The 10,557-nt window shown below is 39.5% G+C and overlaps 1 non-coding gene across 1 annotated transcript; it reads right to left on the minus strand.

Moving 5' to 3' along the window:
* Positions 1–9,031: 9,031 nt before the first annotated feature.
* LOC112300875 (U6 spliceosomal RNA) lies at positions 9,032–9,138 on the minus strand. The gene has a single exon (XR_008425887.1). It is a non-coding gene; the product is annotated as a U6 spliceosomal RNA (small nuclear RNA).
* Between the last annotated feature and the right edge of the window lie 1,419 nt (positions 9,139–10,557).

A 10,557-nucleotide genomic window follows, 5' to 3' on the forward strand; every position in this document is an offset into this window, starting at 1 on the left:
ATAAGTCCTCTCCCTCCACACGGGGAGGCCACCCTGAGTCCTGTGCCACTGCTGCCGGGACTGGTGGGAAAGTCTGTTTAATTCAGGTGTAAGGAAGACTACTGGGCACGCACACTCAGCCACATTTGACAACCTGTGTCCGTATGAGAAGATCCTCCATCTCCTGACAACCCAGAGCCACCACTGACTCAGAGCCTGAGGAGGCGCGCTATCTATTGAGCCCCTTCTCCAAAGTCCACAAACCCCACCAACTTACAACACGGGGGCCCCACAGATCTATCCTCTCACTCTCCCCTTCCTGGCTGGGTCCCCTGTGGGAAGAGCAGGTCACCTGGGATCCGCAGAGATGGTGGAGTGCACTGGCAGTAGGCTCAAAGGGAGGTAACAAAAATGACGAAAGGCGAGGAAGCTACACCTGCAACGGCAGTTGAGAGGCACTGGGACTATCTCACGTGGAGGGGGAACAAAAACAATGGCGGGGTGATTTAACAGCGGCCTTCCCCAGAACCCTGCTGAGGGCGTGGCATCAACCGGTAGTTTTCCACAGCCTCGCCCTGACCCGGATCAGAGTCACGTCTGTCCCCCCACCTCTCCTGGGCCACTCGTGTCCTCCTACGCCCACCTCTTGGAAAACAAATTGTTCCACTTCCACAGAAAGGTACGGAAGGTTGGGGCACATAAACCTACTTAAAATAAAATACCATTTTACTATTGTTTCTTTGTAATTACAAAACTAATACATAATCTGCAAAAAGAACTACAAAGTACACAAAAGTATAAAGATAGAAATGAAAATCATCTCTCAGCCCTCACCCTGAGATAGCCCTTAGTGTTTTGGCCTATTATTGTGCAGCCTTTTTCTAGACATGTTTTTAATTTTATTTCTTTAAAAAATATCAAAATATTTCAAACAAAATAGCAGTGTATAGTGTGAAAGATGAAGGTTTCACATCTATACTATTCACAAAATAGTATATTCTGCTGTTTCTCTTAATATTGTGATCCACGTGTACTATTAAATTGAATATTTTTTTTTATTGTTACCACTTCCTTTTCTTTGTCCAGCCCTTAGGAATAGTTGACATGAATGCCCCACATTTAAGAAGAACATACTGGTATTATAACACCCATTTTAGAAACGGGGAGCTGAGGTTGTCAGACTCGCCCACAGCCATGCTCAACTCCCACCAGGGTCCCTGGGGGCAGGAAGAATTTCCTAACAAAATAGACAGCTTTGGTAAGAAAAGGGGGTAAAAGAAGGGACTTCCATAAACCAGGGTTGTTGGCCTTCCTTCTCTATCAGAAATGCCCATCACATCACCCTGAGCCACACTGGCCTCCAAGCTCCAAGGTTTTGATTCTGGGAATATGTAGCTACAAGTGAACAAAGAGTCAAGGGGAGGTTCTTTATCCTCAGGAGAATTATTTTATTCAATGTGTTTCCTTACATGAGTTGGGACAATAAGGGGAAAGAATGAGAAGAAATAAAAGGCCAGTTACTCAGGCCACTTTTAATGAATCACCCCCCACCCAACCCCCCATGTCATTAACCATCCCCAGTCAGGAAAAGCTTGAGTTTTTCCTTGCCAAGAAAAACAGAGGGCAGGAAGAAACAAATTATGACCTTGTTTGTGTTTTGTGTCTTAACTATTTGATTTATAGGCCTTGATCCAGTGATTATGGATGAAAGAAAATATCCCAGGGTCCCAAACCTAACCTGAACTTAACCGAGGGTGGGTCTCACGTCCACTGCTCGAAGTTAGCACGAAGTTAAAAGGCTTTAAGAATAAAGTTTCGATGTTAGGGGTTGCCTGTAGGCATTCTCAGCCCAAGGACAAGGCCAAATTCCTTTCCCATACTCCATTTCCAAAAAAAAACAAAACCCTATTTAGAAAATGTTTAGAAACTTAACCCCTTTTATCTCATTCTAGAAGTTGGGAATTTATCTATTCAACAGGTAGTTATTAAACACCTACTGTGTGCCAAGCACCGTGTCAGATACTGGGGATACAATAGTGTTGCATACAGGTCACTCAACACATAAACCAGAAGAGAATCAGGTAGCCATGAGTTCTACGGAGAGAAAGAAAACAGAACGATGTGTCAGAGACACTGGGTAGCTACATAGGGTGGGTGGCTCACCTAGGTCTCACCAAGGGAGTGACAGTTAATGTAAGATAAATATGATAAAATCTGAATGTAAAGTTGGGGTGGGAGACCGTTCCAGGCAGAGGGACTATCCCTTAAGGTAGGCTCATGCTTGGCATGCAGAAATAAAGCCCTCTCAACTCAAAAGAAATTCTTGGCTATTAGGGTTATTTTTCAGGAGTTGATCTAGATAGAAGGTTGATAATTCTTTTATTATTCTTAACTATAGAATCAATGTTCGACCTCATATAGAAGAAGAGAAATGCAAATCAAGACTACAGCGTGATACAATGTTTGCAACTTTCAGATTGGTATAATTCAAAAACTTTGATAACGCACGGGTCTATGAGGAAACAGGCATTCACACACATCACCAGTGAGAATATAAATCGGTACAGTTGCTAACATACAAATGTCTATGCTTTTGACCTAGAAATCCTACTTCCTCTTGTGCATACGTGTGAGGTAAGATGAAGGTTATTAATGATAGCACTGTTCGGAACCCTAAAAGATTGAGACTAGTGAAATTATGGTATGTTCATGCCCACTGAATAGTAAACTATAAAAAAACTATAGTTGCAGCTATAAAATAAAGCATATGAGGGGGCTCTCTATGTCTTACTATCTAAACATTCCTAAGATATCATTAAGTTAAAAAGCTAAGATGCAGAACTGAGCATCGTTTGCTACCTTTCGTATCAAAAGTGAGTAAAACTAAGCATAAATATTTATATTTACATAGACAAACTTAAGAAAGGTACACACAAAAAATTATTAAGTGGTTATTTGGGGTAGGTGAGTGAAAGGAGATGGAACGTGGGTGGAAGAGGTTGGCAAGAGACTTTTTGTTGGGCTGTTTAATGTTTTGTTTTTTTTTTTAGTTTTGAACAATGTCAATGAATTAAAGACTTAAAAAATTAAATTTAAAAATTGTCCCCTCTACTACCTGTTATCTTAATTTATTAACTTATCACTTAATCCATAGCCATTGTTTACTCCTCCAGCCACACCCCTGAGAAAGGTTCTACTTAAATCATGTTTAATAAAAAGTACATTAGTGCAAGTAAATTATATCCACTACAGCTTATTTTTAAAATGGATTAGAGGTTAATCTAATCACAGAGGCTGCTTTCTGTGCTTTCTATGCATCCTCAACAGACTAGATAAAGGCCATTGAACAAAGACAATTGGAGTATTCTGTCTAAAGGAAATTGTGTTTATGGAAACAATTATGATTTTTATTTTTTCCTTTTATTTAATTTCCATTAATACAATTCCATTAAAATTCCATTTTAATTGGGGTGACATTGGTTAATAAAATTATACAGATTTCAGGTGTACAATTCTATAATGCATCATCTGTATATTGTATTGTGTGTTCACCACCCAAAGTCAAATCTTCTTCCATCACCATTGACCCCCTTTACCCTCTTGTACCTCCCTAGCCCTCTTAGTCCCTGGTAATCACCATACTGTGATCTGCCTGTGAGTTTTTTTAATTGAATTTATTGGGGTGACATTGGTTAATAAAAATTATATGGGTTTCAGGGGTACAATTCTGTAATACATTTTTATTTTGCTTAATCCCTTTACCTTTGTCACCCAACCTCCCAACCCCCCTCCCCTCTGACAGCTGTCAGTCTGTTCTCTGTATGGATGAGTCTGTCTTTGTTAGTTTATTTTGTTCATTAGTTTCCACATATACCAGTAAGTGAAATCATAAGGTAATTCTCTTTCTGACTGGTTTATTTCGCTTTTTCTAAGTAGCCTTTTGCCCAGTAGATTGTAGTAAAAATAGTGATATTACCCAGTCTCTGTCCTAGATTATCGTTATCAAACCTCCTCCCCACAATACTCCTTACACTCTAAAAACCTTCAACATTTTAATGTCTCTCACGTGCATTCTTTTCTTGGCTCCACAACTGGGATGTACTGCAGCCTTTCATGTTTTTTAATTCCTCTTTTTCCCGCTCTGCATGCCCTCCCCCTAACCACTAGTCCAGACTTCTAACACCATGTCTCAGTTTTGTCTGCTTTTTCTTCAACAGCTTTGTTGAGATATAACTCACGTAGTATACGATTCACCTATCAAAAGTGTACAATTCAGTATTTTAATATTGTCCTAGGGTTGTGCAGCCACCGTTGCAATTTAATGTTAGAATATTTTACTCTCCCTTCAAAGGAACCTCCAAACCATTCCCCCAAAGCTCTCAAGCCCTGGGCAACCACTACATCTACTCTCTCTATAGGTGTGTCTTTCTGGAAATTTCACATAGATGAACTCATACAGTATGTGGTCTGTCATGACAGGCTTCTTTCACTGAGCATGATGTTTTCAGAGTACACCCATGTTTAGTATGTTATTTTTCTCCAGAATAGTATTTCATTATAAGGACACACCACACTCCATTCATTCACCAGCTAAGGGACATCTGAGTTGTTCTCACTTTTTGGCTATTATGAATATTGCTGATATGAACACTGGTGACCAAGTTTTTGTGTGGACATATGTTTTCATTTTTCTTGGGTGTATACCTAGCAGTGTAATTGCCAAGTCATATGTTAACTCTGTGTTTAACTTTGTGAAGAACTGCTGGAATGTTTTGTACAGTAGATGCTCTATTTTACACTCACACTAGCAATGTATGAGGGTACCAGTTTCTCTGAATACTCACCAACACTTGTCATTGTCTGTCTTTTTAACTGTGGCCATCCTAGTGGGTGGGAAAGTGGAATCTCATTATAGTTTTGAGTTGCATTTCCCTGACGGCTAGTGATGTTGAGAATATTTTCATAAGCTTATTTGCCCGTTGTACAGCTTTTTTGGTGAAATGTCTACTTAAATCCCTCATGCATTTTTTAAATTGGGTTGTTTTTTTGGTGCTCTAAGGTTTCTTTATACATTCTGGATACAAGTCCCTTCTCAGATACCGGCATGCCACCTTTTACTGTGCTTTACTTTATTGTGCTTCACAGGAGTTGTGCTTCTGTATGAATGGAAGGCAAGACCCTCCACCAGCAAAAGGATTACAATTCTATTTCAGTACTCAGCTTTACTGCGGTGGTCTGGATCTGAACCTGCACTATCTCTAAGGTAGGCTTGTATGTGATTTGGAAATATTCCCTCTCATCCCATGGATTGTCATTTCAGTCTTTAATAGTATTGTTTGCAGCACAAAAGTTATACATTTTGATGAAGTTCAGCTTTTCTGTTTAGTCTTTTATTACTCATGTTTTTGTTGTATTTATTTTATTTGTTTTTCAGCTTTGAATAAATAGAATGACATTTATTTTCCTCAGTTCTTTTAAAAAAGATTTTATTTATTTACTTTTAGAGAGAAGGCAAGGGAGGGAGAAAGAGAGAAAAACATCCATGTGTGGTTGCCTGTCATGTGTCCCCTACTGGGGACCTCGCCCGCAACAACCCAAGCATGTGTCCTGACTGGGAATCGAACCGGCGACCCTTTGGTTCCCAGCCCATGCTCTCAACCCACTGAGCTATACCACACAGGGTCAACGGTTATTTTAGTTTGGGGAAAAGCCAGAAGTCACAGGATGCCAAATCTGGGCTGTAAGGGAGCTGAGTCACCTGGGTGATTTGATGTTTCTCCAAGAAACTCTGCTCAAGACATGATGCCTGAGCAGGCACGTTGTTTGTGATGACGCTGCCAACCACCAGCTTCTGAATCATCTGAATAGTTTCCGTGGAGGAATGTTCAAGCTTAAAGCAAAACTTGATGCAGATTTGTTGCTGTACTCACTCAGTCATTTTGAATGTGACGGCCACACAGTACACATGCTCACTCAATGGTGTCTACCACCCCCACTGACTGTGAAGTTGTCATTGTCCACACATGCACATTCCAGTCCACTCGCCTTGGCTGCCAGGTTACATCGATGTCGCCCAAACCATTCTCCTTATATTAACAATGATTGGACTTTTCCTGGACAGACCTCATACATACAATATATATACACATATATATTTTGAAACATGTGAATGAAAACACTGGAAGAAAAGTGGGTGTTCTGAACCAGGAAAACCAACCCAGGGTAGAAAGTGTACTTGTTGATGGCTGTTTGCACAGCTATAGTCTCCCTCTCTCCTAGCAACTGAACCAGGCTGGTGGGTATTGGGCTCCACTGGCATTAAACTCAACAGGATATCCTGAAGGAAGCTCCAGAAGAGTCCACCCAACAGGCCAGAGATGTCTGGCTGGCCCTAGGATGCTTGCAGCCAAACCCTCCCTGAGGCTGGACCCTGGAGGATATGGGTCCCTAACTTGGCACTAACTTATGAAGCCTCACTGACACTGGATGGCCAGGCCCAGCCCTGGGAAGGAAGGAGAGTGCTGGACTGTGATGGCTGTAAGAGTTTGTCTTCCCTTTGGCAGGGGAAGAGAATAGGTTGCCAGGGGACATAATACTTTGAAAAGGGCAAAAAGGGCAAGATTTGAGGCCCACCTCATTGTATTCCACTCCTGGGAATGGGAAAGGGTACCCTTCACCTCAAAAAAAAGAATGTGAGAACGAATACAGGAGGTGTGTTTGATATCTGCAAAATCCTTGGCTCTATTCGCAAGGAGCATGCACGGTGTTTTCCTTGCCAGTTTCCTGTTCTAATTTTACTGTTTACATAAAAGCAGTAAAATGAACTTGCAAGGTAAATAACAACTCCCCTGGAGCAGCATCTCACACACTGATCCAGCTGTTACCTGAGATAAATTTCAGAGCACACACCTGGTAAGCAGCAGAGAGAGGATTTTCTAATATGTAAAAAAAGCAAAAGTAAAATGTTAATGTTAAAAATGTCTCTGGTGGTAAGTGCCATCTGCCTCGTAGTAAGTTTCCTAAGAGCTGGGTCTCATTAGTAGCACCTAGCAATAATAACTCCAAAATAGCCAGCATTTTGGAGTTATTACCCAGAATGAGGACACTCTGGGGCAGGCATTTTCATGAGTTTTGCTTAATACTCATGTTGACGGTGTACTTAGCTATAGTTACTCAGTAAATATTTATCAAAGATCTTGAAAAAAACTATTAAAGATATTCAAGAAGAAAAAGTTACAAATAATTATTCTAATGAATATAGATGCAAAGATCCTTAAGAAGTAGAACAAAATTGAATCCAACAATAAATAAAAAAGACCAATATCATAACCAAGTGGGGTTTATTCAGGAATGCACAAGTTGGTTAAATGTTTGAAAACCATTCAAAGTAATTCACCATATTAACAGAATAAAAAAGAAAAATCATATGATCACTTCAACAGATGCAGAAAAAAATTTTAACAGGATTTAGTATCCTTTTGTAATTAAAAAAAAGTAGCTCAGGAAACTAAGAATATAAGGAAATTCTGTCCTCTAACTGATAAAGAGCATTTACTGAGAAATCTACAGATAGCATAATATTTAATCATGAAAGACTAATGCTTTCTTCCTCTTCCTAAGATTGGGAACAACAGCCCTGACTAGTGTGGCTCGGTTGGTTGGGCATCTTCCTGCAAAACGAGGGTCACCGGTTCCTTCCACCATCAAGGCACAGGCCAGGGTTGAGAGTTTGGTCTCCAGTCAGGTGTGTATGAGTGGCAACCAATCGATGTTTCTCTCTCACATCAATGTTTCTCTCCATATTTTTCTCCCTCCCTTCCCCTCTCTCTAAAAATAAATAAAATCTTTTTTTTAAAAAAAAGATTGAGAATAACACAGGGATGCTCGTTTCACCGTTTTAAGGCAATGTTGTGTTAGACTTCCTAGCCAGAGAAATAGGGCAAGGGAAAAAGTGCACTTTGGAAAGGAGGATGTGAACCTGTCTCTATTAGCAGATGACATGATTGCTACATTTAAGTTTATTCTTAAGAAATCTAAAAACAAAAAAAAAGGGGGGGATAAAGGGGGAAAAATTGGGAAAACTATAATAGCATAATCAATAAACAGTACTTAAAAAAAGAAATCTAAAAAAACCCACTACAGCTATAAGTGAATTTAGCAAGGTCATAGGATATTAAGTCAATGTACAAAGTTTTCTCTGTTACAGCAGCAAACAACTGGAAAATTAAATAATTCCACTTGTCATAGCATTAAGAACCATAAAATATTTAGAAATACATTTCACCAAAGATGCAGAAGACCTCTATGTGCAAAGCTACAAATTACAAAAAGGTTCAAATAAATACAGCAGTATGAGTATACGGTGTTTGTGCACTGTAAAACTTAAGGTTGTTAAGATATTTATTCTTTATAAATTCTACAGAAATTAACAGGCTGATTATTAAAAAAATAACCTTTTATTTTGGGATAATTTTAGGTTTACAGAAAAATTACAAAAATAGTAGAGTTCTTGTATACCTCTCACTCAGCTTCCCATATGTTAACACTTACATATACTAGCGTACATTTGTCAAAACTAAGAAATCAAACTGGTACATTACTGTTACTTTATCTGGATCTAACCCAGGATGTTACATTGCATTTAGTAGTTGTGTCTCCTTAGTCTACTTGAGGCTGTGACAATTGACAATTTCTCAGTGCTGCCTTATTTGTTTGTTTGTTTAAAATGAGTATGACTGTCTTGAGGAATACTGGCCATGTGTTTTGTAGAATGTCCCTCATATTTTTCTCATGAGAGAACAGGGGTTATGAGTTATGGGGAGGCATACCATAGAGACGAAGTGTCCCCCTCATCACATACCAGGGGGGACATGCTACCAACATGATTTATCTCTGGTTATGTAACCTTGATCTCTTGGTTTAACAAGCTGGGATTTTTCTTTATTACAATGAAAAATCACAATTTTGCTATTGAGGCCACACATTGCGTCTTGACTCATACTGTTTCTTCCGAGTTAATCAAAGGGTGTGAGGAGCCCACGGGGGCGCTGCACAAAATACGGAACGCTTCACGAATTTGCATGTCATCCTTGCGCAGGGGCCGTGCTAATCTTCTCTGCATTGTTTCAATTTTAGTATATATGCTGCCAAAGCGAGCACTCAACAAGTTGATTTTTAAATTTATGTGGAAATACAAAGGGTCTAGAATAGCAGAAACAATTTTGAAAGGTAAGAGCAAAGCTGAAGGATTTCCATCACCTGACTTCAAGCTTTACTACAAAGCAACAGTAATCGAGACAGTGTGAAATTGTCACAAGGATAGACCAATCACTGGAACAGAAGAGAAAGTTCGGAAAAAGACCCACACTTACATGGTCAATCAATTTTAAACAAAGACATAAAAACAATTCAATGGGGAATTGTGTTTTCATCGAGTGGTGTTGGAACAAGTGGGTATCCACTTGGAAAGCTGCCTGACATTGCCAGGTTTGTGAGTGGTAGGGACAGGATTCCAAGCTACACTTTCTGGCTAACGTGTTATAAATTTTGAATATGAATTTATAATCACTACTTATAGGCCACATTATCTTTTCTGAATCAAATTCAAGTTGAGGCCATACTTTTCACAAATGTCAATGTCATGAAAGAAAAAGAAAGGCTGATGAAATGTACCTTATTAAAGGAGACTAAGGACACAGGACACATAAATAAGTGCATTGCATGATTCTGGACTGGATCCTGGATCACGAAGACACACCAAAAGTTCACAAAGGACATTATTATAACAACTGGAAAATGATACGGACAGCATGTTAGGTAATAGTTTTGTGTAAATGTTAAATTCCCCGAATTTAAAAATTATACTGGGGTTATGTAAGAGAATTTTTTTATTCTTAGAAGATACAGAATTATTTCGAGGTGAAGGGTCATAAGGACCACAACTTATTCTGAAATGATTTAACATTATTAACAACAACAATAAACATATATCAAAGAAATCAAATATGGAAAAGTATTAACAATTTGGTGAATCTAATTTAGTGATTAGATTCTAATTTGGTGAATCTAAATTAGAATTATACAGGAGTTCATTGTATGATTCTTTCCACTTACCTGTTTGACATTCTATTGTACAACAGAAATTTAAATATCAATTAAAAAACACTTTAATTCCACTGACCACGATTGTGACAAATTCAGTCTCAGGCATTTATGGGGCTGTTCTCCTCTCCCCCGGGGTTTTACATGGTACAAAACATTCAGGAAGGGCCCTCAAGCTTTCAGCCCACATTGGTCACTGAAAGATCTATTGTTTTGCCTCCACGCTAGGGCTCGAGCGATCTGCTGGCTGGGAGCTCTGGCACCCGAGGGTCCGATCTCTCTGAATGCACCACGTAGTCCTCCCCCTCCAAGGCCCTGTCACCTGCTCAGGTCCCTCTGAGGAAGCGTTTGGCATCACTACTACTGGAGGAATCCCACCTACTTTTCTCTCAGAAAGCCCGCTTTTACTTTTGTGGTATTCCATGTATATTAACTCCTCCTCCTGTTGCTGAGTGGTTCTTCCAGGCTATCCTCTTA

Source organism: Desmodus rotundus, chromosome 12 (genome assembly GCF_022682495.2).
Source record: "Desmodus rotundus isolate HL8 chromosome 12, HLdesRot8A.1, whole genome shotgun sequence".
NCBI lineage: Eukaryota > Metazoa > Chordata > Mammalia > Chiroptera > Phyllostomidae > Desmodus > Desmodus rotundus.